Source organism: Cetorhinus maximus, chromosome 7 (genome assembly GCF_964194155.1).
Source record: "Cetorhinus maximus chromosome 7, sCetMax3.hap1.1, whole genome shotgun sequence".
NCBI classification, from domain to species: domain Eukaryota; kingdom Metazoa; phylum Chordata; class Chondrichthyes; order Lamniformes; family Cetorhinidae; genus Cetorhinus; species Cetorhinus maximus.
In genome coordinates this window covers 139183340-139209805 of record NC_135885.1, presented here as the reverse complement: position 1 = coordinate 139209805, position 26466 = coordinate 139183340, and the positions used below count along the sequence as shown (strand labels likewise).

General features: G+C 43.8%; 1 protein-coding gene and 1 non-coding gene across 4 annotated transcripts in view; one reads left to right on the top strand and one right to left on the bottom strand.

The window, feature by feature from the left end:
* The window catches only part of pcdh9 (protocadherin 9), a 658036-nt gene that overhangs the window by 101087 nt on the left and 530483 nt on the right, over positions 1–26466 (bottom strand). The gene's annotated exons all lie outside the window — the stretch shown is intronic.
* LOC144683139 (U6 spliceosomal RNA) lies at positions 24157–24265 on the top strand. Its single transcript, XR_013577185.1, has one exon. It is a non-coding gene; the product is annotated as a U6 spliceosomal RNA (small nuclear RNA).

The following is a 26466-nucleotide window of genomic DNA, read 5'->3' as shown; positions in this document are numbered from 1 at the left end:
TAACTCAATGACTGAGGAGCCCATGATAATATCACCATTTAGCCCTAACGACTGGATTGTGAAACACTTGATGCAGAAAAACAAAATACAGAAATAACCAAGTGACAATCTGGTCTATCAAATAAGCATTTTCTCTGTTCAGTTGCCCTTGAAATGTACTTGTTACTTGTTAGGAAGAGCAGCCGCCTTTGTTCCCAGTTACAAATGTCTATTAGTCTGCTGTAGCTGTTTTAACAGAGGTGAATTTTAAGAGTTTAATTGGTGCATTCATTAAATAGATATAAATTGTGTCATTGAGATAGATTATAAAATCGTACAATATTGTGCTGCTTAGATTCCTGGGTGTAATTTACGTTTGCATTAATACATCTGCCGCATTTCAGTGTCAAGTCTAGTGAATGTGGAAGAGGGAGAAAACACATTTTATTTTCAGAGATTTCAACAAATAAGGTCAATAGCAATCCATGCAGGGGAAAATAAAAATTCTCAAAAAGACCCCTTGTGTTTCAGTTACCTACTCACCAACCTGGAAATGATTAACTCTTTGGAGATAGTGGAATAAGGTAATGGAGGAGAAGTTCAAGGTAAAAATGCACAAATTAACCCTGCTGTCCTGTTCATTGACATTCGTTTATAGCTATTTCTTCCCGGTTCAAGTCACACTCCAGGGCTCCAGCACAAAAATCAAGGCTGATCACCTCAGTGCAACACTGAGGGAGTACTGCACTGTCAGAGGTGCTATCTTTCAGGTGAGACATTAAACTGGGGCCTGCTCAGGTGAATGTAAACAAAAATCCCGTGGCTCTATTTTGAAGAAGCAAAGGGGAGTTACCCCTGGTGTCCTGGCCGTTATTTATCCTTCAGTCAACATTACAAAAAAATACAGATTGTCTGGTCATAATCACATTGCTGTTAGTGCGAGCTTGCTGTGAGCAATTTGGCTCTCTCATTTCCTGCATTACAACAGTGACTATTCTTCAAAAAAGTACTTCATTGGCTGCAAAGTGCTTTGAGATGTCTGTGGATGTGAGAAGTGTTATCTAAATGCAACTTTTAATTTATTTTTCACTGTTGTGCTTTGGCATGTTCTAGCAGCTTTGATATGAATAGAGGTTCCTCTCCACATAAATCTCAATGCTGTGTTGAGTGGAAAATGTTGCTTATGCTTCCCTAGCTACCCTGAGGCAAATGTACTGAAGGTTCACATTCTACAGCTCCACTCTCTTGTCCTGTGATCTGATCAGTTGAATGGACTCTACTACATCGTAAAGTCACTCATTCAAGTCAACACGGCACAGAGGCCAAAATCTTCGGCTTGGCGAGCGGGGGAGGGGCCCGCTCGCCGAGGTGTAAAATGACGCGCGCTGACGTCGGGCGTGTGTCCCGACGTCAACACGCGTCATTTAGGTTTTCAGTTCGGCGGGCGCGCCAAACTGTCAAATGCCTATTAAGGCCATTTAAAAAGCCAATGAAGCAATTAGCTGAGCTGCCCATCCAACCTTAAGGTTGTCGGGGGGCAGGCGAAGAGCCCAGGCGGCCTTCACATTTATCACGGAACCTCATCCACAGACGGGATGAGGTTTTAATGAACGTTATTAAAGTGTTTGAAAATGTTTAAATAAAGTTAATGGACACGTCCCAGCTCATGTGACAGTTTCACATGAGGGGACATGTCCTTAAATATTTTTTTTTACCTTTATTCAATGTTTTATAAGTGAAAGTAATCTCCCTGAGGCACTCCCCAGCTCAGGCAACGCCTCTCCCCCCCACACCGCCCACACAGGGAGCGCTCAGCGCTTCCGGGCATGCGTCACGCTGGATGGGCTTTAATTGGCCCCCAATTAAATGACGACGCCCAGCCGATCGGGGGCGCCAATCGGCTGAGCGCCCGCCCCCCCTCCCAGCACAACTACCCCGACGGGGATAAAATTCTCCCCATAGGGATATGTGGGCTCAACAGTTTCCAGTGTAGTAACTTCCAGGGTGACGTTCACGCCTAAACAACTTTAAACAGCCCATACTGTATGCTGACGTGGAACGTTTAATCTCTGACCTGAACGGTGGCTATCGAATAGCATGCTGGCTGCGAGATGGATTTTTATTATAGAATAGGTTGGTGTCTTCATATTGATCCTTGGCCCTTCATGCCTGTGAAATACTAATGGTAATTTACAGTCGCTAGTGCTGGACTATACCAAATATCACTGAGATATATCTGGACTGATAGAGGTTTGCAGCAGAGAGAGACGCCAGGAAACCCATCGTCCCTACGCTGGATTTTTGCTAGTGCAATACAAAAGTAATCCCACTGCCCTGCACTCTCCCGACAAGCCCTTATTTCTTCTATGTCATCAAGGTATGACTTTCAGCGATTACATTTTAGAACCAGAATTCAATCAGACCTCAGAATTGTCTCAATTGTAGCACTTCTGAACCAATTACGCTTGTCCAAACGTAATACTGTGCGAGTAGGTCACCACAACCTTTCTTCACCCATCCCACTCTATACCCCGTAAACTAAAATTTACAGCATAATCAACAATAATAGGGAAAAAGTTGGTTCCGCCATCGCCACCCCCTTTCCTATAAACATTACAACACCTTGTCAGTCTTCTGAATGTGCTCCAGTCCATAAATATATTCCCCCCACAACTCACAAAGCTTCTACGGCACTACTGGTCTCTAATATACAAACACTAAAGGGTAATTGAAAGTCAATTAACGGGGGGGGGGGGAAAAGAAAAATCAAGCAAGGTGTATACTGGGTAGCTGATCCAATATCGACCAATCTAAAGTCAGAATTCCCCCAAAGGTCTTACCATTAAATGCAAGGGAAGCTATGTTTTCGGGCCATTGGTTAGTCTGTTTGGGGGGTACACGGTGGGCAGAAACAAAGCCACTCATGCATATCCAAACTTGTCCCATATATAGTTTACCTGCTCAATATATTAAAAAAATGTACATTTACGAGCACCTTTCAAAGCCTCAAGATGTCTCAAAGTGCTTTATAGTCAATTAATTAATTTGGAAGCCTAGTCACTATTGTAATGTAGGAAATGTGGTAGCCAATTTGCACACAGGAAGCTCTCACAAACATCAATGTGATCATGATCAGATAATCTGTTTTTTCATTGGATACTGCAAAATACTGCAGATGCTGGAAAGCATCTGGAGAAGAGTCATACAGACTCGAAACGCTAACTCTTTTTCTCTCTCCACAGATGTGGCCAGGCCTGCTGAGTTTTGTCCGCACTTTTGTTTTTATTTCTGTTTTTTATTGGTGTTGCTCAAGGGGTGAATCTTGGCCAGGGCACTGGAGAAAACTTTCCAGCTCTTTTTCCAAATAGTGCAACGGGATCTTATACTTACACCTGAAAGGGCAGTAAGGGCCTTGATTTAACATCTCATCTAAATGAGTGCACATCTAAAAATGCACCCTCCTCAGCACTGCACTGGAGTGTTATGTGCCTGTCTCTGGAAGCAGATTTGAATCCACAAGCATATCAACTGAGCCTTGGCGGACACTGTAATACCAACCAAGTAGTCTGCACAGCAATGAGACCCTGAACACAAGTTAAGCAGTTCTGCATCACTAAAATGCTGTTACCAGTCCTGGTGTGATGTAAAAGAATTGATTATACATGAGGTTGGTGCCAGCAACAGAACTGGTGAACACTCAACAAACATTGCAGGATGAACAAAGCTCCTATGTAATCTGCTACCTTATTGCCACACATTAAAATGTACTGTCACAATGGGGGAGGACGTAGGTGTAGAAATAGCTTTTCTAACTCTTATAGCTTAGGCTCTCCTCCAATCCTTGTTTTAGTGTTCACAGCTAGCGGGCAATTTACATCAGCAGACACTCCTATATGAATTGAAACTTGCATTCACCCTTGTTTACAGACTAACATGCCCCAAGTCATGGTAAACTGCTTTCCAGAAATTATGTTGGATGCCCACCACACATTTTTCTTTAATTCCAAAAGTGAAAAATGACGTCACCTTTTTGAATCATGAATTCAGGCTAAAACTGCTTAGTCAGATTTCTTTGTAGGTAAGTTAATACAAGGAATCAGAAAGAAACAATAAGAAAATACACATTATAATTGATCTGTAGAATAACTCGACAAAATACAGTCGAGGGGCAAGACAGTATACTAGACATCCATGCTCCTGTGTGGAGCTTCATATGCCGGGAATTGTATATCAGGAATTCAGACAGTAGGTCAGAAGGCTCAGTGGGAATTTCTGTCTATTTAAGTCTGAAATCCTTGCAGTCTTTTCAGTAAGTTATTAGTAAAAGCCTCTGATGGTAAATCAGGCTAAGACAATTCCTTACAGAGACTCCATTAGTGTCACTATTAGTGGTAGAATTCAATGGGGAAGTGAAAACCACAAGAAAGTCAGTAGGTTAAAAGGAATCCTTCCCTTTGATCATGGAAAAAAAAATCTCTTCTCAATTGTCAGGCAATAAAATGCTAACAGCTGGGTGGACAAGGTGCGAACTGAGGCTTGTTGACTCTCATCAGCTAGGTCTGCGGCAACTTTCATTTATATATTGTCTTTAACATAGTAAAATAGATAATGTTCATAGGAGCATTTTCAGACAAAATTTAACACTGGACGATGTTAGAAGGACAGGTGGCTAAAAGCTGGGCCAAGGAGGTTGGTTTTAAAGAGCATCATTGAAGAATCCTGCTTTGGACACCATGAAGTAGGTTTTGTCGTCTTGAGTATGTGCAAGTCTTTGTTAACAACTCACAATTATGCACATATTTACAGTAGAGGGTATGGATATGGAGCTGACTCCAGTCTAGGTCTTTACCCAGCTCCGTCCACCTCTGAACTGACCCTGGCTCTGGGTCATGTGTCTGCTCACATCACTGTGTGAGCAGTGTTGTACTCAGTCGCACATTAACTCTTTACATACCAGCCCCTACTACTACTACAATCATAAGGGAGGAAAGAGAGGTACAAAAACAGAAGTTTGGGTGGGGGGTGATGGTGTTGGTGTTTTCAAAGGTTAGATCCTGGGTATCAGAGGGGCCTTTACCCTTCAATAGACCTCTTAGTGGGAAAGCATCTTGGATGATAGGAAGCTGGCGGGGGAAACACAACTGTCTGCAGCAACAAGGATGGTCATCAGGTCCAGTAATAGGTCAACAAGTTGCATGGGAAGGAAGGCAGAGGAGAGTGTAAAATAACCAAGCCGTTCTCCACCAACAGAACCTTACTGAAAGCATATTCTGACTGCCACATTGGAGGGGGTTATTTGCAAATGTTAATGTCTAGCACCTATGGGTGAGCCTTCCTTGGAGCCCTAGCAAGCATTGACATGGGAAGATAAGGTGGAAATGTTCACAACAACATTCCTGCCTCGCTTCCATAAAACTTTGATTATTCTGTGTGTTTGAGACTCAAGCATCCGGCCACCTCCTTCTTTCTCTCTCCCGGGGAAACCCAAGAAGTACAAGGCAACATAAAGGAGCTGGAGAGCCTGTGTCACTGTTTATGCAACTTTAACCTGTGTTTTACACCAGGGAAGTAAGTATTTCCCAGATGCAAAGTAGTTGATTAACTGGGAATCAAGGTTAGTGGAGCTTCTCCCCACAGACAGCATTCTCTGGCAACCAGTGCAATGTTCCAACAAACCTTGTGCCCTTTGATTTGAGGATAACACAAATTCAGAATGTTATATTCAATAAAAAATATATATAACTTGTAGGAGCAAAGCTCAATTTCTAAATGTCACAACGTGCACAGAGCGAAAAAAAAAAACATTTTAATTTTCCCTCGCCGCAATTTGGGTTAACTCACAAAATTCAATTTAAATAATCAAAACTGTACAACGTAATACACAATATAGTTCTACCCAACAGCACAGCACAAAGGAGGACTCCAGTAGTGTGCAAGCTATAGATTATCTCACAGGAGAAACAGGCATCACTTCTCAACTTTGGCCACGTGATCACTTCTACTTATGCCACATGCTCTGAAACAATGTTTCTGTAACCCCGCAAGTATGGAGCTCTGGGAAGCATTTGTACAGTTCACAGATAACACATCTGGCAGAAAATGAGATAATAACGATTTAAAAGTAACTATGCTGCCGAGCCAGCGATCTGTATGACGGCTACACAAAGTAAATTTATTTTTTTTGATGTGTTGTTCAAAATCACCTGGCTTCTAAGAAGCTTAAGGAAATTGCTGCTCCTGAAATGGTTTCTTTCCTATTTAATTTGTCGTTAGCGTTAGTCAAAGACACACTGACAATACACCACACATCTCTTTTACACCACAAGGACCAGAAAAATAACCTTGTGATATAAATACACAAATTGGCTAGCAAGTTCAGGGGATCCATCCTGGGTCGTGAATCTCCAGACTTTGCTGGTTGGTTTATGCTGTTTGCTTCACGCAGATGGCACCTTACCCTCCACCTCCCTGTTATTTTTAAGAACTTGCTGAATTTGCATATTAAATGCCTATTAAACATGCTGCAGAAAGTTAGGTCTGGAACTTAACAGTGCAAGGACTCTTAACAACGTGATAATTATTAATGCAATGCCAAGTCAATTATTTTTGGCTCAGAAAGGGATCTATTTATACTGTTGAGTCTTATTCCTACAGAGAGTAAATGCTTTTTAAGAAGATTTTAAAATTAAAATAAAAAAATACTGTCCTTACTTTTTTTCCTGTCTGTTGCTTTTCTCTCTCTTAACTCAATATTTCTTTCCCTCCCTTTATTTCTCTTTCTGTAGCTGATTTGACTCTAATTCGCCAGCTTTCCTTCTCCATCATTCCTCTGTCTCTTTTCCAATCCTTAAATAGCATTGGTTAAGGAGATGTACTCTTGGTCCCATCATTCACCAAGATCCCAGTTGTCCCTTTCCCTCAATGCCCCATTATCAGCTCACACTCCCAGCAAGTTACAGGGCCAAAAAAAAAAAGGTGAAGGAAAAAGTCCAATTAACAGGTCACACCATGAGCTCCACCATCCCAGCGAGTTCTGGCTATTATCTTGCTGTCTGCTAGCCATTCCCATTTTAACTTATCTTTCTGGCACGTTGTCTGGCCTAGGAAGGGGTAGGGGGGTTGGGGAAAAGCTGCAGGGTAGTTTAGAAAGAGAAGGGCGACACAAGTAAAACACAAGCCTTTCACCTTGGGCCATAGTTCCACTGTTTCAGACATGCTGCGCTATCTCAAACAACTGCCGGAGTTTGCTGAACAACATGCACCTGAGTCCACTCGAGTAAACTGCCCTCTCACTCCGCATTTCACAGTGATAATTTGTCATTGTTACTCTCAAAGGGCATGAGTTTGAATGATTGTTTTGAGCAACGGAAACTGTGTAATGAAGTTTACGTCTTCTTCAAGCTGGACCCATGGTCCAAAATGGGCGTGACACAGGAAGACCTTTGCGTCTCAAATGACTTACTGATGATCAAAATTGCAAGTGCTCTGAAGAAGCCCCTAATGGCAATCATTCACTGCATTTGTTTATAGAAGCAAGCTCCTTTCATTTTTGGGGAGCAGTATGTGTCCTAAGGGGAAAAAAAACAAATAACAGAACATTAATTTGATAATACATGGGTTTCCATATATAGATGTGGTGTCACTGCACTTTGGAAGTGGCTGAAGGGCAGGGGCATACTTTGGGAAACGCTGCGTGATTGAAGGTACCACATTAATGCAATTCTACTTTTTATTTCTCCTTATGGGATTAAAAAAAAACCTGACATTTTTCAAGAGCTTAACTGCATTTTCTATATGGAATGGCACATTAAAACTTAACTTGGGATCAATCATTAGTGAGTGTTAATTTCCCCCTTTTTTTAAAAGTCACTTTGAAGTTCTGGCAATAACTTGGGCTATTCCCCATTATTGGTTTCTCTGTGATATACTGGGCCTTTCCAAATGTTTGGAGTATTCAATATCATTGGTCTGCAATAAACTACTGTACATTCATGGATAACATATTATACATTGATCAGAAAGCATTATTCTTCCTAAGAGTGTACAGGCAAAACCAATTTAAATTGATCTAAGTTTGCTTTAAAATATCTATTATGAGAACCACAAATCCTAGAAAGAGCATGGCCACAAATATTTTAGATGCTTGAGTAACTCAAAATAAGCTAGATATTAGACACATTTCACTTTTATTAACTACACGGACAAGAGATAAGATTGGAAAATTCAACTGCAGCAGAAAGCTTATCTATTTTAGTATATGAGAATTGCGTGTGCATGTGTTCCTTTTTCGCATTCATTAAGATGTAGCACAGCAGTGCCTGAGAATATAAGAGTTTTTAATTTTCACCTAGTGACAGGGCCAAGGATTGCTGTCCCGCGTTTGATGCAGCTTCCCTTCAATGAACCTAGGTCCGCTGGGAAAATGATAGGTACAGCCAGAATTCATTTCACCTCTCATGCTTAGCAGTCAACAGAGAAAGGAGACCCTTTCTCTCATTTATCTGACCCACATGGCTGGTTGCCTGTGTCAAAAGGGCAACATTCTAACCCAGCGTCACTCAAATCCAAGAAAAGGATTCAGTCTGTTTATTAAGCATCTGAGAACCAACAAATTTTAAAAGCAAAATCACCTGGGTAGTCAATGGTTGTACTAAATGGACCAGAGGTGCTTCAGGAGTGTCACAAATCAACACTTTAGTACAGGAACCAGCAGTGTCACCAAAGTGTTGGCTTGCCAGAAATAAGGCAGCGTACACACATGGTGATTTCCACTTCTGTTTTATTTTGCCGTCGCTAAGGAACCTTAACTATGTACCTCTGGGCAGTTGTTGGGGTCAAATCTGTTCAGAAAAGTTACTCTTGACCCTCTCTACCAAATATGTACCTTGGACTCGGTTCCTACAAAGTATGGCTTCACTCATTACTTTCAACACACTCCCTCCCTCTAAGTGCCAATCACTCCTTGATTTCTCACAGCATCTAATCTTCTTCTTGAGCTCCCTCTGGTCCAACACACAGCACCAGAACCTCCAACATGGGTAAGGCAGGGAGGCAGGTCACGGATCCACTCTAGCTGCAACGGGGAACAAACCACATATTATTGGTGCCAATCTGATCCACACTGGCTGTCCAGCCAACTGAACCAACTGCCCCACCCTCCCCACAAACCCCCTCCCCCAAGGAGTCTGAGTTGCTGTGGAAACATACACATTTTGTAGTCCGGAGGTATGGATAGTGATGGTGGAGGCCACACATGGATGACCAGCGCATAGATGACCAGCAATCTCTCCCACTCTTACTGCTTGCCATTGACCTATGTTGGGAGGATTTACAAGTTGATACTTAACCTATTTTACCGCATTATGAATGCCTTTTCCTTGGTCATCAATTCCTGGAGTGGGACAAGAATCTGGAGCTTCTGGCTCAGAGACAGGGTGTCCACCCACTGCACCACAAGACCTCCTCCAGGACATATAATAAGTTGTGAAAATGTTGCACTATTGTCCTGATCTCGAATCCTCCTCAGCCCCAGTTTCAAGTCCTTCCCCACCCAGCTTTATTCTTTCTGCTCCCAGCTTTTCACTCCTTCTCCACCCAGCTTCCAATCCTTCCTGGCTCAGTTCAGACACACACCGAAATGCTCCACATCAACAAATATCATTGTCAGGCTCCAAACTCCTCATATCTCTTCTCAGCCCTTTTACAAAGGACCTTGAATCAATGGAAGTCCATCATTCAGAAGTGAAGACATAATCACATTCCCATCACAATCAGTCTAAGCAGATTTATTTTTGTGTGGATAAGACCTGAAAAATCCTTAAACAAAAGGTTGTGTTTGAAGCAGAAAATCAGTCCGGACAACATTTATTTGAAGATGCAGCATCGACAATATCTCTGCCATGGTAAAGTTAACATATTAATTCATAAGGGAGTTGTTTTGATTGATACGTGAATGAGCTTAGTCATTCACAAAGTGCTTCCCATTGCATTCAAATAATTTTGGAACTCGATCACTGTCACGTTAATTTAATGAAATAGCTCCACATCATTTCAATTGCCTCCTTCAAACTGTGCACCATTTAACACACTTAAAAACAGAGATAATTTCTTGTAAGGGGCTGTTCTACTGGACTGACTGCGACTTGTTTTAAAAGCTGTGTACTGGCTTTGATGAATTCACCGACAGTGGAGTCCCCGATATTGACAACGCTGTCCATTCATCCATCAGCAAATCCGCTGACAAGAGCGTTGCAAGAAATTCGAACAGACATTGAGGCTGCTGAAAGGGAAACAATTTTTTTTACATCTAATGTAAGCTCCTTTGAAGGGCCTTAGGATGTTTTACTATGTCAAATCTGCTATGCAAATGCAATTTATTCTTGTAGCATTTGATAGCAGCCCAGGAACAGGACAATCAAAACCACCATTGATGGGAATCAGATAGAACATGAAAGGCGTTTGAGATCAGCATGAACAAAATGCGCATCAAGGTCACCTTGCGGAAACAACAACAATTTGCATTTGTATAGCACCTTTAATTCGTCATCAGACAATGTTTGACACCGAGCCTTGTGAACAGACATTATGACAGGTGACCCAAAGCTGGTTCAAAGAGATAGATTTTAAAGAGTGTTTTAAGAGAGACAGAGAGGTGTGGAGTTGTTTTAGTGCAGGAATTTCAAAGCTCAAGGCCGAGGCAACTGAAGGCATGACTGCCAGTAATGGGGAGGTTAAAATAGGGCATCTGCAAGAGATGCTGGGGGGTAGAAACAGGGTATAGTGCTGTTGGAGGCCAGAAAGTAGGTTTAGTGATGTGATCAAGATAGTCACCCTTATTGTGATGGCAACAAACCAGCCTGGGAGCCAGAATGGGAAAAAAAAATGTATTTTAGCAATCCGGGGGGAGCTAAAGGCCACTGAAATAAGCAACTAAATATCACGGTAGAAATGCAAAAGCCATCAGTAGCCAGTCATACTTGAATTGATAAGGTGTACTGGGCACTCTCAATTCATCTTAACCTCCGCGTCTGTGTGAAAATCTCCCAATTGAATTTAATTCAAACACGGCTTTCTTGAAAAGGAGGTGACTAGCCACGCTGATCACTGCTGTTGCTAATGGTTACTGCTCAGGCTGCACTGATCATTAACTGATCATCTGCTGCCACTCTATAATAAACCCACAATGTGTACTTAAAATAAAGTTAGCACAAAATCTACCTGTTAGGCAGTTGCTAATGATGAGCAGGGTGCTGGACTTGTACTAGAGAACACTCTGCATGACACCAGGCTTAAGAGATAAATTGCAAGGTAATTTATAAGAGCTTATCGTTTGACTTGGAATATTTCATACACATACACATTGTGAAAGGAAAATGTCTCTCATAGGCAAGATTACCCTGGGAATATTGCAGCTACTGATTCCGCATCCATCATCATAAGTTGCTTAAGTACAGGTATAGGATTCAGAATGAGTTCTCTTTCTATATGTTACCCTTCATCCTACAATCTGACAGGTAAGTGACCTTCACTGGCATGTTCTTTCCTATTGCATACTGTCAGAGCATAATCTCCTAACCTTTCTTTGTGTAAGGTAATGGGATCCGAGGGAGAATCAGCTTTTGCTACAGTATTTAACTACAGAGGTTTAAAGTGAGTCGTACAAAAGTACTATTGACAGTGCACTACAGTGACTGTAGAAATCAGAATGAGACCATGGTAAATCAAACTTTTGGAACTCCACCACTTCACTTGTTTCATTTACATCTTGAGAATAGCCAAATGTGGCATTGCAAAAAGAAGTGCATTATTCACAAACTATTTCCCCCTATTCCTTATTGTCATATTTTATCCTCATCTGCCATGGACTGTGCATCAATCTCTAACCTGAAGGGCAACGAGATAGACAACCTATTCTCAGGTCTCTGACAATATGGCTATTCCATTTGATTCTAGAAGATGTTAAAGAGCACTCGAGTTCTGAGCTTTCTTCTCCTGTGCTGGGGTCATCAGACCTTAAGTTCCATTCAGTTCTCCCACTCATTTTCCCAAGGATGCCCAATCAAGAGCAGAAAACAACATTTGGAAAATTGAGAAACCTGAATCTCCATCATTCAGCTTTAACACGCAGCACAAAAGGTGGTATCATCCCTTTTGGCATTTCATCGCTCCTGCCTTCCAACCTATCATTGAACTTTTCCTTCCCCCACTCCATGTTTCTCTGGCTCTGTATTTGTTTAAAAGTTGTTAACTCTTTAACATCTTGCAGCTCAAATGGCAGTTTTTCAATTTGAAATTTTGACTCACTTCCCCACTCCACAATGTTGGCTGACCTGCCGAGTGTTTCCAGAATTTTCTGTTTTTAGTTTAGTACAATAGGTAATATGTGATTAGAGGTCTGGTGGTGCAGTGGGTAGTGTCCCTGCCCCTGAGCAAGAAGCTCTGGATTTGAGTCCCACCTCAGGACTTGATGGCCAAGGAAGGTGCATTCATAACGTGGCTGAACTAGTTGGGTATCAGCCTGTGAATCCTTCCAACACACGCCAATGGCAGGTGGTAAGAGCGGGAGAGATTCCTGGTTAGCCATGCGATGGAAAGAACATTGGAGCCACCACTATTACGATTTGTAGCTCCAAACTATAATGTGCATAATTCCACAGCAACTTGGATTCATTGAGGGGTGGAGGCTGTGGTTGGCTCAGTTGGCTGGGTGGCCAGTGTGGATTAGATTGGTGCCAACAGCAGGGGGTTCGATCCCCATTCCAGCTGGGGTGGTTTTGGGACCTGCATCCTTGCCCTACTTATGATGGAGCTCATGGCGCTATGGGTCGGACCTGCCTTTGGGCAGAGAATGAATAAGTTTTTCATTCAGAACTCCTTGATTTTAAAACTCAATACAAATTAATGTATCAAACCAACTCAAAGCGCCAACTCTTATATATGAATGAATTCACTGACTTATATAAATGTAATCTGTCTAGTTTCCCTGGCTTTTCACCCAAGTCTGACATATCAGGGAGTTAAAAATCTATTCCTGTCTATTTTTTTCATAATTATCAGGATCGATTTTCGATTTTTATTCTTGTGACAGGCAAAGTTGCATATCATGCTTGGCACTGTAAATTTTCTTTAAAAAGCTACAATCTGAGTAATATCTGGAGTGGAGTTGATCTTTTTACATTTGACCATGATGCATTTAATAGTTGTGTCGTCACATCTTATAGATGCTTACAGTGCTGTTTCAAATGGGGACATGAACATTGGGCTCTCATGAAGGCGCAACCCCCACCAAAAATCGCCGTGATATTCAAAACGCAATTTTCACAGGGAAGGGGCAATATTTATATAAAATTTAATATTAATAATTTACAGCACAGAAACAGACCATTCGGTCAAACAGGTCTATGCCTATGTTTATGCTCCACACAAGCTTAACTTAATTTGATCCTATCAGCAAACCGTCTATTCATTTCTACCTTATGTATTTATCTTACTTCCCCCTTAAATGCATCGGTGCTATTCACCTCAACCACTGCATGCGATAGCAAGTTCCACATTCTCACCACTAGTTGGATTCCAAATTGGAATTATTAGAGACTATGTTATACTCATGACCCGATCAAAACTTCCTTCAACAGGTCGCCTCTCGGTCTTCCCTTTCTTAAAGAAAAGTGTCCCAGCGTGTTTAACCTTTCGAGAAGTACTTGGTTCCTTTCTAGGCAAAAAAAAAAAGATTTGACTAATCTATTCCCAGGAAAAGCAGGTTGGAACGCTGGCTAGATTTGTCTGTATTCCCGACTCCTGGATGTGAATTTCTGAAACCAGTAACAGCAGCAGCGCATGAATGTGACAGAAGCACTTGGAAATTTACAATTATAAATTTAATTAGTGCTGTTAATGAATGTACTGCTACGACATTTAAAATAACAAATTTGTGCATGATTGCAACAATATGCTGTTAATATCATATTAGTGCACATGTTAATAACAAATAGCAGATCAAACCTCGCACTTTACAGCACCAAGAGTAGCCCCATCTTCTTTTTGCAATACTTTCCACAAAATATGTTAAACAATTTCAAAGTCCTGTTTCATGGGAAAGCCAATACTTGAAGCCTCTTTCTGCTGCTAATGTTTATTAAATGCATACCAGTAGGATAGTACAACATCAACCTGCATTTTATGGTACCTTTGACACAGAAATAAACATAGTCACTTGGTAATACAGAACTTGAGTATTGCTGTAAAAAGAGACATGATGTTGAAGCTTTTTGTCTTGCACTCATCAGGACAAGATTGCAAGCATACCGAATCTCGAAGAGATTTCCCTTTGAGATTTGGTATTCCTGTGAATCTGTCCTGATCAGTGCAAATTGAAAGGCTTCGACAGGATGTCTCTTTTTCCCACAATACTCAAGAAATAAATATCCTAATGTGTTTTAGTAGCATGTTCTTAGGCAAATTTTAACGCTGATCCACAAAGAGATCTTAGGAAAGGTGAACAACAGCCAGGCTCCAGAGGCAAGGCTGTCAATGGAGGAGTGAAGGAAGTCGTGAATGTGTGAGAGGCCAATACTGGAGGAGCGCAGATGTCTCAAGGGGCTGCAGGGACGATGGAGGTTACAGAGATAGGGAAGGGACAAGGCCATTTTAGGATTTGGAAAGGATGAGAATTTTAAGAATACTGTAAAACATGATACACCATGGCTCTGTCTTTATACCCAGTCTCTCGTGCACCATGCTATTTTGGGCAGGATTTTGAGGTTGTTGGGCAGGCGTGGTGGGTGGGTGCAGGAGCGGACGGAGAATGGTCTGCCGTGCGCGAATCGGACCTGACTGCAATTTCACGCTGGCGGGCCAATTAAGGCCCATCCAGGGTGGGACGCGGCTCCGCACTGGCCAGGAAGAGCTGGGCCAGGGGCAGAGGTTTAGAGGCATTCCAGGCAGCCCCTAGGAGGCTGCCACAGAAGGACCTGCGTTCAACGTTCCCAATGTGGCTGGACAAAGCAGGCGGGAGGGCAGGTCAGATGGGCACTCGGCCCCCCGCTTTTCCAATGTGTGCCTCGCCATCCTCCTGGAGGACGTGCTTGCCAGGAGGGACCCACCCTTGTCCCCAGGGATGGGAGGAAGAGGCCACCAAGAGGGCATGGGAGGAGGTGGCAGCACTGGTGAGCAGCCATGACGAGGTGTGGCGCACTTGGGTGCAGTGCTGCAAGTGCTCCAATGACCTGCTGCGCTCAGGAAGGGTGAGTACCATGTTGGCATGGGTCAGTGTGCAGAAGTGTAAAGGTCTGGCTGTCTCCCTGTGGACCTCAAGGGTGCTAGAGTCTGAGTGCCAACGATCAATCACACCAGTGCTGGCCAAGTGGGTGATCCCTGGCTGCTTGGACTGAGTGCCTTGCAGCTCGAAGGCCATGACTTGGATGTCCCCTGCAAGGTGTTCCACAGGTGGGGTTGGCCAGGCTGCAATGGCGCTGCGGGTAGAGAGTGGACTAATCAATGCTCCTCTGTTGTTTCAGGAGAAGATGAACCATAACCAGGCAGAAAGGACAGGTGGAGGGCAGCCCAACCTCCTGCTGTTTAGCAAGTTCGAGCAAGATGCCCTGGATCTCAAGAGCCAGCACGCTCCCTGTGCAACCGGGCATGGAGGGGCCGGGGTGCCAGACAAAGGTAAGAGTGCAGTGCACAGAGGTGAGACTTTTGGCTTGTGCAACCATTCTAGTGTAGTCTCTTCATTGATGTAAGCCTCGAACATGGAGTCCCCATTGGTCATTGGAAGACGATGGCACCGTGAAGCAGATCTCCATTGTCTCAACAGGGTGCCTAGCATGCACAGTGACAGTGTGGTGACGTTAATTAATGACATGTCCTTGTTCTGCCTTTTAGATTCTCCGGCAGGTTTTCGCTCTGTGGACCCTGAAGGGCCACCCCTGATGCCAGAGGACCACCAGGCTTTTATTGCACCTGCATCACATCCGCTCTCTGAAGCAAGCACCAGCGCTCGGTGAGCATTAGATTGGCGGCTAGTATCTCAGAGCACAGTGGTGAGGGCACTTCACACTCGCTTGAGGTGCAGGCGGAGGCAGAGAGTGCCCAGGGTGCCGGCAGTCGGAGGATTGCTGGGGACCAGGACAATGCTCAGTCAAAGGCTGACGATGAGCCCCTGGAGTCAGCCATTAGGCAGCAGATGCTGGATGTCCAGCGAGATGTGCGGGAGGATCTGGTGGAGATCCATGAGGGTATGCCTGCCATGGTCTCAGTTGTGGAGGAGTCCATGTGGAGCATGAGCACTACGTTGACCATCATGGTTGAGCACACTGCATTCTCCATTGAGAGAATGGTGACTCCCAGAGAGAGGCTGTTCTGGGAACAGAATGAGGAGTTCCTGGGTTTGCGCTTGGACCTGCAAGCCCTCACACAGACACTGAGCTCAGATGATCAGTGTCAGTGTGGGAGATGGATGAGGCATCCAATATCCCAGCCAGGTGCCCGTCCATCAATGGTGAGCAGGGAGGCCCAGAGTGACTTCATGTTGGCGCACTAGCTGCCTGTCGTCTCTACGGGCTCCTCTCAGGGGACTCTGGACGATGGCAGCAGCTCCTCTGCCCCTTTGCCAGTGACTGTGGCATCTGAAGTGGTTGCAGCGGCTGGGGAGATGCCAGCCGTGGCATTGGCCGCTCCCTCCCAGGCGGGGCCAGCACAGGCTCTACTGGCCAGAGAAAAACCGCCAAGGTCATCAAAGCCAACAGGACAGCAGGGTCAGCAGGATGTCTCCAGTGTGGGTGCCAGCGAGGGGGGGAACCTAGACATAGCACTCGCAAGCGTAAGTTAAAGGCACCATGAGCACAAGAGGGGCAGGTCACGGGTGCTCATTTATGTTTACCTTATCTATACTGGTCTGGGAATGAAGACCAGAGAGGTCTATGTAAATAGTTTGGAATTGTCAAAATTAGATAAATTTTGTTTTTGTCATCTGGCCTGGGGTTGAAGCCTAGCTGAAGGAGCGTTGGATCAAGGCACCCCTCATGCCCCTGCCTCCCCAGAGGTTACCGTAGTCTGGCTCCATGCCCTCAATGTTCTCCTCACCCTGCTCCTCTTCTGACTCACTACTGGACTCATCATCTGTGGCCTGTGCAGCTGCGTCAAGGTCCTCTTCCTCCAGTGGGTCCCCCCTTGCCAGTGCCAGATTGTGGGGAGCGCAGCATATAACCACTATCAGTGACACCTGCACTGGGAGTTTTTGTAGTACACCCCCTGAACGGTCCAGGCATTGGAAGCACACCTTGAGAGGACATATGGTCCTCTCCACCACCGCCCTTGTGGAGGCATGACTCGTATAGTAACACTGCTCTGCCTCTTTTCTTGGGTGGTGGAGAGGCGTCATGGTCCACCTCTTCAAGGGATAGCCCTTGTCACCCAGCAACCATCCACCCAGTTGGGCTGGAGCACTGAAGAGCCTCGGCACCTGGGAGTGTCTCAGGATGTAAGCGTCGTGGGAGTTGCCTGGGCACCTTGCACAGACTTGCAGAATCTGCACCCTGTGGTCACACACTATCTGCACGTTCATGGAGTGGAAGCCCTTCCTGTTGACGAAGGCTCTCAGCAGACCCGCTGGTGCCTTGATGGCCACATGTGTGCAGTCGATGGCACCCTGGACACGGGGGAAGCCAGCAATTGCTGCAAAGCCTCTGACCCGCCCTGTCTGGCTGGCCTCGTCCATATGGAAATGAATGAAAGTCAATACCCGCCTGAACAGAGCTTCTGTCACCAGTTTGACGCATCTGTGGACAGCTGATTGGTAAACTCCACACACATTCCCCACTGACTCCTGGAAAGAGCTGAAGGCGTAGAGTATCTCCAAAACTCCTCGCTACTCACGCTGACAATGCTGCTGAACCTTTTTACCCCGCCGTTGGATGAGGTTTGTGAAAATGTCGGCTGGCCGCCTGCCCGTTTTGTCCGTGCGACGAGTTGGAAAGTCCACGGGCAAAGGAAAAATCACATTCGATTGGGCGCTTAAGGGCCTTAAGTGGCCGCCTAATTAATGGCGGGCGCTGCTCCGGTGCCCGCGCATGCCCGCCGAGCAAAATATCACGTGAGTGCACAATGACGTTGGGATGCTCGCCCAGTGTCATCACACACTGTTTTACTCCAGATCGGGTCGGGCACACGCCCACCCCATGGGACAAAAAATTCTGCCCATTGACTCGGTTAAATGCATGATATTGCCGATTAGTTCTATTGGTCATTCATACCTAGCAGTGCAGCTCTTTTATAAGGATGAACAGGGTCCACTTAATATTTGTTTTTCAACAAAACAACAGCTTACATTTATATAGCACCTTGAATGCAGTACAATGTCCCAAGGCAGTTCATAGATGTGTTATCACATAAAATTTGACACTGAGCCCCCTAAGGAGATTTTAGGGCAGATGACCAAAAGCTTGCTCAAACAGCTAAGTTTCAAGGCATATCCTAATAGAAGGAAAGAGAGGTAATGAGGCGGCGAGGTTTAGTGGGTGAATTCCAGAGCTTAGAGTCTAAGCAGCTGAAACCACGCTGGCCAACAGTGAGGGAATTAAAATCAGGCACACACAAGAGGTCAGAACTGGAGGAGCATAGAGATCTCCAAGGGCTGTAGGGTTGGGGGAGGTTAGGGAGTTAGGGAGGAGCATGGCCATGGAGAGGTTTGGAAACCAGGGAGAGAATTTAAAAGTCAAGGATTTGCTGGACCGGGAGCCAGGTGCAGCGAGCATAGGGGTGATGGGTAAACAGGACTTGTCGTAGTCAACAGGAGAGTTTTGGATGCACTTCAAGCTTACGGAGGGTGGAAGATGTGAGGCTGGCCAGGCAAGCATTGGAATTGTCAAGTCTGCATGTAACAAAGGCAGGAATGAGCATTTCAGTAGTGAATGAACTGAGACAGGGATGGAGTTGGGCAATTTTGTGGAGGCAAATGTCTTAATGATGGAAAGGATATGTCACCTCAGTAGCAGGTAAGATTGTGAATAGGCTGGTTTGACCTCAGATGGTTGCCAAGAAAAGAGGTTAAGCGTTGACTTTGGAGTTTGCGGCAATGACCAAAGACAATGACTTCGACTCTCCCAATATTTAGCTGGAGGAAATTTCCTCTCATCCAATACTGGACGTTGGACAAGCAGCATGACAATTTAAACAGTAGAGGGTCAATTGGCTTGGAATTCATTCAGAACAATTATATCTTGTGATGCTTAGAATGCCAGAACCAGTTTCTGCTTATGTGATAACTTTAACTGTTCTTAAATTCCTCAAACTTAAGATAAAGTAGCTTTGCCAATCTATGAAAAGATAATTAGAACTAAGTGTTGACTTAGACCTTGACAAGCTTCAACTGGTTGTCAGGCTCTAGTCTTAGCCCTTGGCTCCATCATTATCACTTTTCATTAAAAGAACACATATCCCATTATTAGCCAGTATTATAAAATGACATAAGTCAATATAAGTTAACACATTTTGACTGACATATCATCACATCAGCTATTTAAATTAACTGCGCAAGCAATAGACAACCAGAAGTAGACAGATGGGCTTGGCTGGTGAGCATTTCTTCCCACTGACACCTCCCCTCCGATCCGGTGGAGTCACCGAATCTGTGGTGACTCATACATCTGTGGCTGACAGTGACCAAGCCCTAAAAAGTGAACGCCACCCATTGCAGGTGAGAAAGGGGCTCTCATTGTCAGTATTGATTAACTGTGCTTGCAGGGAATGTCATAAACTGCTACCAAGTGCTGGGTTGAGAGGCTGCCAGGCTCATTTTTTGTGCAACTGCACATGGACCCACTGCCGAACTCAAGCCGTGACCTTAGCGACACACTCTAAAGGATAAAATTTGAACATTTTTTTCATTGCGCCTAGTGATGAATAATGCAGCCATGCATTACCTTCCTTACAACCAGCTCTGCACCAGGCAGGCAGTGAAAGGGACCTTTCCAATTGAATTGATCAGGCTGAATGCTGCAGCAGTACAGTGACAGTCATCCTAAATTTACTACCAGTCGGCTGGTAGGTACTGTCTTGGCTAGCCTGTGCAGGAGAAATACACAGCCAACATTTTTTGCAGTGCCAGCTGTGGTTCAGTTGGGAGCATTCTTACCTTTGAATCCAGTGACTTTAGCTCATAATCCAGGATGGCATTTCCAGTGCAGTATAGAGAGAATGCTGCACTGTCAGGGGTGCTGTTGTTTGAATGAGATGCTAAACTGAGGGACTACCTGTTCTCTTAGGTAGATGCTGAAGATTCCATGGCACCATTTGGAAAACATAGGGGTATTTTCCCCAGTGTCTTGACCTATATTTATTCTTCAACCAACATGAGGGGAAAAAAACAGGTTTCCTGCTCATTATCACATTGCTGTTTGTGGGATCTAGCAGTGCTCAGATATGATGCTGTGTTTCCAGCATTGACAACACTTTAAATGTTCTTCGTAGCTCTGAAGAAGGATCATACGGACTTGAAACATCAACTGTTTTTCTCTCCACAGATGCTGTGAGACCTGCTGAGATTTTCCAGCATTTTCTGTTTTACTCTCTTAAACCTTCATCATTGGCCGTACAACACGCTGGATGTTTCTGAGATCAGGAAAGGTGTCACATAAATGCAGGCTCTATCTTTTATAATATTGCACATTGAAATTTTAATGCTAGCACTTAAAAGGTCCTTTATGATTTTGCTACCAGAAATTCACATCAGGAATTTGAGCTAGGAGGTCAATGCATCCTGACTGATTTTCTGACCATTAATTTCAATGTCACTTATCCCTATTGGGTGCACTGATTTTCCAATGTGTGCGCCTGCCACACGAGGCATATACTGACAATCTAAATTTATAAAATCTCTCCTCCAGTATTTGTTAAATAGAATAGGAAACAATGGTTAATGGATGCCTGGATGATTTTCTTTTCAACATTTGCTCTGGCAGCACTTTTCTTTGCAATGTACTTGCATCTTGACATTCCAGAGTTGGGAAAGAGAGAAGGAAGCCGTACTTCTCTACAATTTAGAGAGAGAGAACTTGAGTGTAAAGCCTAAATAAATATTTAAATATTCCTGAAAAGGAGAGATGTTGTTGAAGCCTTTTTGTCTTGCACTGATCAAGACAAATGAAAGAATGCCAAATTTCAAACCATCACGACAATTTATGCTACAGGAGAAGAGGGTGCTGATTGGTTGGCAAGTGACTCTGATTAGCCAAGGCATTACCATGGCGACAGCAATGGGGAACTATAGGCTCCCCAAGTTCCTGAGTAATTCAAAAAAAGGCACAAGGCTTGAACATGTTCCTTTTCTTTTCACAAAATGGGTCCCTGCATATGAATGCATGTCACTTCTAGCAAGTGTAAATGAACTGCTTTATGAGCTAGACTATCTTAAATTGGTCGTTTGTGTAGCTATTAGCACACTCAGGATTGTTCAGCAAGTGCTGCCCAATCGCATAAATACATATTTGTTTTACTTACTTTACACGGTTAGGAAACTAAAGGGTTGAAATTACCACCTGTTTAGTATTATACAAGCCTTCAGCACACTCGTACCCAAATATTTATCCAACATTTTATCAGAAACATTAATGGAGGTTATTTTCATCTAAGTTGCCTATGGGGAAATGCTGGGACTAGTTGGGATGCTGGTTTTAACACCCTACATGGTTATATTCTATTATTTTCATTCATTCACCAAATATGGACATTGCTGGCAAGGCCAACATTTAGTTTCAATCCCTATACAATTGAGTGGTTTGCGGGATCATATCTAAGGGCACAATTTCTGCAGGTTTAGAATCACATATAGGCCAGACCAGGTAAGGAATTTGTAAATTGTACAATACAAAGGAATTTACCAGGTTTTTTTTTTCTCTAAGTACCTTAGTGAACCAAATATGAAAATCTGGCATTTTCATGGTCACTTATAACTGGCACTAGTTTTTTCCTTAATTCCAGATTGACTTCATTACTTGTATTTAAAATCCTCAGTGATAATATTTGAATGGATCGTTAGTCCAGGGGCTGGATTTTCTCCTCCCGATGGAGGTGCGAATCAGGTTGGAAAATGCTGAACTTAGTTTTTTGTTGGCCAGAAAAGTGGTTTTCCTCTGCCTTTCTGACCCCCAGACATTTACATGTGACCTTTTGGCAGGTCAGGAAGGCCTTGAGTGCAAAATGCACATGCTCTTCTTCTGAAGTCGGTGGCCCCATTGTGAAGACCACAGGAAAACTGTATTTCCTCAAGCACACTATTTTCATGTGCTGGTGTGGGTTTTGTAAGCCCTAAAAAAAACCCACTTCCTTGCAGAGTTCTTGCCCACCGGGGGTAGCCTGCTGAGGAGTCAGGAACTTGAAAGTTAAGTGTAAAGTGTTTTGACACCATCAAAGGTCACGATTAGATGCTGTATTGGAATTTAGATGCATTTTAAAGCAGTGATTCATCTTAGGGATCTGTCCAGTAAAGGTAAGTAGACCCTAACATTGACCAGCACTGTGTAATCGTTGTCATGCATTACAGTATTTTTACAATTGTCAAAAGTGCCATAATGCATTAAAAATATAAAAGGAAATGTCCTGTCAGCCTCTGCTGTCATGTTTTGTGCTGTAATTTAAACTTACTGGCAACTCTGGCTGTTAAAAAAAATACGCTTTTGAAAGTTGTAAAAAAAATCTCTCCACCTGCTCCCTTCTGTTGATTGGCAGGCACTCCGCTTCTAACTGGAAATGGGACACCATTCTGTGCTGTCAGTTTCAGACAATGTAGCTGTAAACCTTTGTTATGAGAGCTGTAGCCATTATGAATGCTTGGCTGGGTTTCAAAAGTTTATAATGGCTCCATTTCAGTAGGTGATCCATTGATCAAAGTTTACAACCTAACTGGCGCTTAAAGGGTTACATTTTCTTGCACTGAGATAGATTTTTTTCCCTCAGTATTGATGATAGCGTGTTTGGAATCAAGGTTCTGTTGGGATGTAAGAGGATTTTCTTTTTTTTTTACAATGATTTAAAAATAATTCCCATTGCTATTGCATGATTCCTGAGGGCTGTACACAGTGCCTACTGGCTGAGTGGCTATGGAGGTGGCATGGGGATAGGTAGGTGAGGGGTGAGGTTTTGATGGCCATTAAACAATGCAAAGAGCTTGACTGTTGTGACTTCTCACTCACCTGCCTCCACACCCAAGTTCCGCGCAAACTCTATCACAGCTGGCAAAATGGTCTGCAAGCTCAATGTCACACTTGGGTTGAGTGTGCATTTCAGAAGTTGCAAAAGTATGCAGATCGCGTTTTCCCAAGCCCACAGGAGAATCTGGCCCCAGGCCCCTGGTTGACTAGTCCAGGAACTTAACCATTATTCACTCCATTGAGGTCAGCAGGGTGTAATATTTGGCCGGATGTAATACAAATATTACATTTGTTTTCCAGTGGGTCTTCTTCCCAGCAGGTCAAGTTAAAATTACTGTCATTAACATGTTGATTTAAACATGTTGATGCCTCTCATAAAATAGCAGAGAAAGGAACTTGCTACAAGTACGTTAGTATTCAAAGGATAACACTGCCAATTACAATTTCTCTTACCTGCTCCATATCGTCCATGACTCGGCAGGAGCTATAATCGAGGCACATTATTGAGCGGCGTCTCAGGCTTAAGACTCCTTCTGGACACACATTTGGTTCCAGAAGGCTTTTCATTCTGTTTTATTTTACTTGTCTTATTGGGCAGGAGAGGGAAGGGTTAAAATTTCTTTGGAATAATTGTTAAGCAAAGTACTGCTGGACCGAATAGCAAAAAATGATTAACAAGGATAACACCAGAACTGAGAGGTTACAGCAATCAGGAAAAATTGAACAGGCTGAGGTTTTCACGCTGCAGATTGAACTGTTAGAGGTCTTTAAAATTATTGAGCAGTTTGACAGCGTTGACATAGAGATGTTTCCAGCTGTGGGTGAGACTAAAACTGGGGGGCATAAATACAAGATAGTTACTGATAAACACAATCACGGACAGCATTTTCCCCCCATTGGGGGGGTTGTGTGGGAGCGGGTGAGAGCAGGCAGGTTCCCAATTAGCGCCTCCGGTCAGGGGTGCGCCGCCATTCTACGTGGGTGGGCCAATTAAGGCCTACCCTGCGTGACGTCTTCCCGGAAGCGCTGTGCTGTGCTCGCTTCAGCAGCACATATACTAAAATTGGAATGATACAGAGAAGATTAGCATGGCCCCTGCACAAGGATGACACGCAAATTCGGAAGCGCTGTGCGCTCCCTATGTGGGCGGGGGCGGGGGGGGTGGGGGGGGCGGGATTCCCTCAGCTGGGAGTGTGCTCTTTCACACATGCGCACACAAGAGCAAACAGATCTCTCTGAGGCAAAGTGTTGCCTCAAGGAGATCGGTTGAAGTTTTAAAAATTTATTAAAGGTAAGAAAAAATCCTCCTGACCTCCGCCCTCATGTGACACTGTCACATGGGCTGGGACATATCCATTACTTTCATTTAAACATTTTCAGACCATTTTAAATCCCTCGTGAAACCTCACTCTACCCGTGGACAAGGCTTCATGCTTTTTGAGGAGGCCACCTTGGCTCTTTGCCTGTCCGCCAACCTTAAGGTCCATTAATAATTTTAATTATTTTTTTAATGGCCTTAATAGGCCGTTGACAGGTCGGCGGGCGCGCAGCCAACTCATCCGCGTGCCCGTCGAACTGAAAATCTAAATGACGCGGGGTGAGGTCAGGATGCACGCCTGAAGTCACCCCATGTCGGCGAGTGGGCCCCGCCCCTGCTTGCTGACTGAAAAATGCTTCCCCATGAAATTCAAGAGAAATTTTGTTCTGGAATGTGAAACTCACCAACACATGGAATGACTGAGGGGAATAGCGCAGACGTGTTTATAGAGCCATGGAGTCATTACAGCACAGAAGGAATCCATTTGCCCTGCCAAGTCCATGCCGGCTCTCTCTACAGCAATCTAGTCACTCCCATTCCCCTACTTTATCCCTGTAGTCCTGCAACCTAATAGTCCCCAAGTGTCCATCTTTCTCCCTTTGAAATCACTGATCACCTCTGCTTCCAGTATCCTGTGGGGCGCAAGTTCCAAGTCATTACCACTTGTTGCATAAAAAAGTTTTCCCTCACATCGCCCCAAAATCCGTGTTCCCTGGTCCTTGTAGATCAGATTTTCTTTGTCTTCCTTACCTAAGCCTGTCATCACCTTGTGCAGCTCTGTCAAATCTCCCCTCATCTCCCTTGCTCCAAGAAGAACAGCCCCAGATTGTCCAAACTAACCGTGGCACAAGATATGTAAGCACATAAGCAAGAAAGGATTAGAAGGACATGTTTTTAGGGTGAGATGTCATAAAGTGGGATAGGAGGCTTGTGTGGGGAATAAACCCCGGCATAAACCAGTTGGGCCCAATGGCTTGTTTCTGTGCTGTACGCTCGATATAATTCCCGGTCATATCACTTTTCAATAATCTTCAGGTGGAAAGTCCAATACTAAACTTTTGGAAATAGCAAAAAGCACGGTAGTGTTATCATTAGATTTAAACCAAAAAAACAAAAGTCCTCCCAGGCACCAATAGGCACCATGAAGTGTTAAGGATTTGCAAAACCTTCATCTATTTTTTTTTTTCAGTCCTTCTCAATTAGAAGAGAAACTGCCTCTTTTAAGCTTCCTGTGCTTTATCAGATCACTTCCTCACACCAGGTACATCCAGTATGTGAAAAATATTTATATTAAATCATTAATCCTCAACAGGCGGGGCATTAATGGACATAGGGCCACTAAATTAAATAAATTGTTCGACCAATGGCTAAGTTACACGGAATTACTTTTTGTGAGTGACCGCCACCAGCACAAGGAAGACAAATAAAATTCTTCCCTGGTTGCTAGGGAGATACAATGATTTGGTCCAATCAAGATCATCTGCACTAATAGGAAAGAAGGCCTGTGACTTTTATTTTGTTAATTTTGTATTGTATCATGAATGGAAGAAAACTATAGTTTGAAAAAGACAGATGCTTCTAACCACTGAGGAGAAGCATCAAAAAACAAACACTTGTCCCGGTTTATTCGTACATCTCCCCAGATGCCAAAGGGATGAATACCAGGCAGACAACAGGACTAGCTGCTCCTCACCCAAATCAAAATTGAGGCAATCTCAGCTGCAACAGTCTTGATTATGTACTGTGTTATACAATCACGAGTGAATGATGAGGGACTGAATTACTCGCCCAGAACACAATAATAATACATTTGTACTTTTCCACCCAGTGTATGATTTGTTCCTTCTGAACAGGCGGGAGTGTGGATAGTTCAGACCATGATTATAGCATCAGCTCTTTGAGTTCCGTAAATTAGAAAGACCATCACATTTAATAGAAGACTGCACCCAACGCAAAGAGGTGATGCGTCACAATTCTCTTTCACATCACCAGTACAAATTAACTTCATGAAATCTTGCCAGCCAC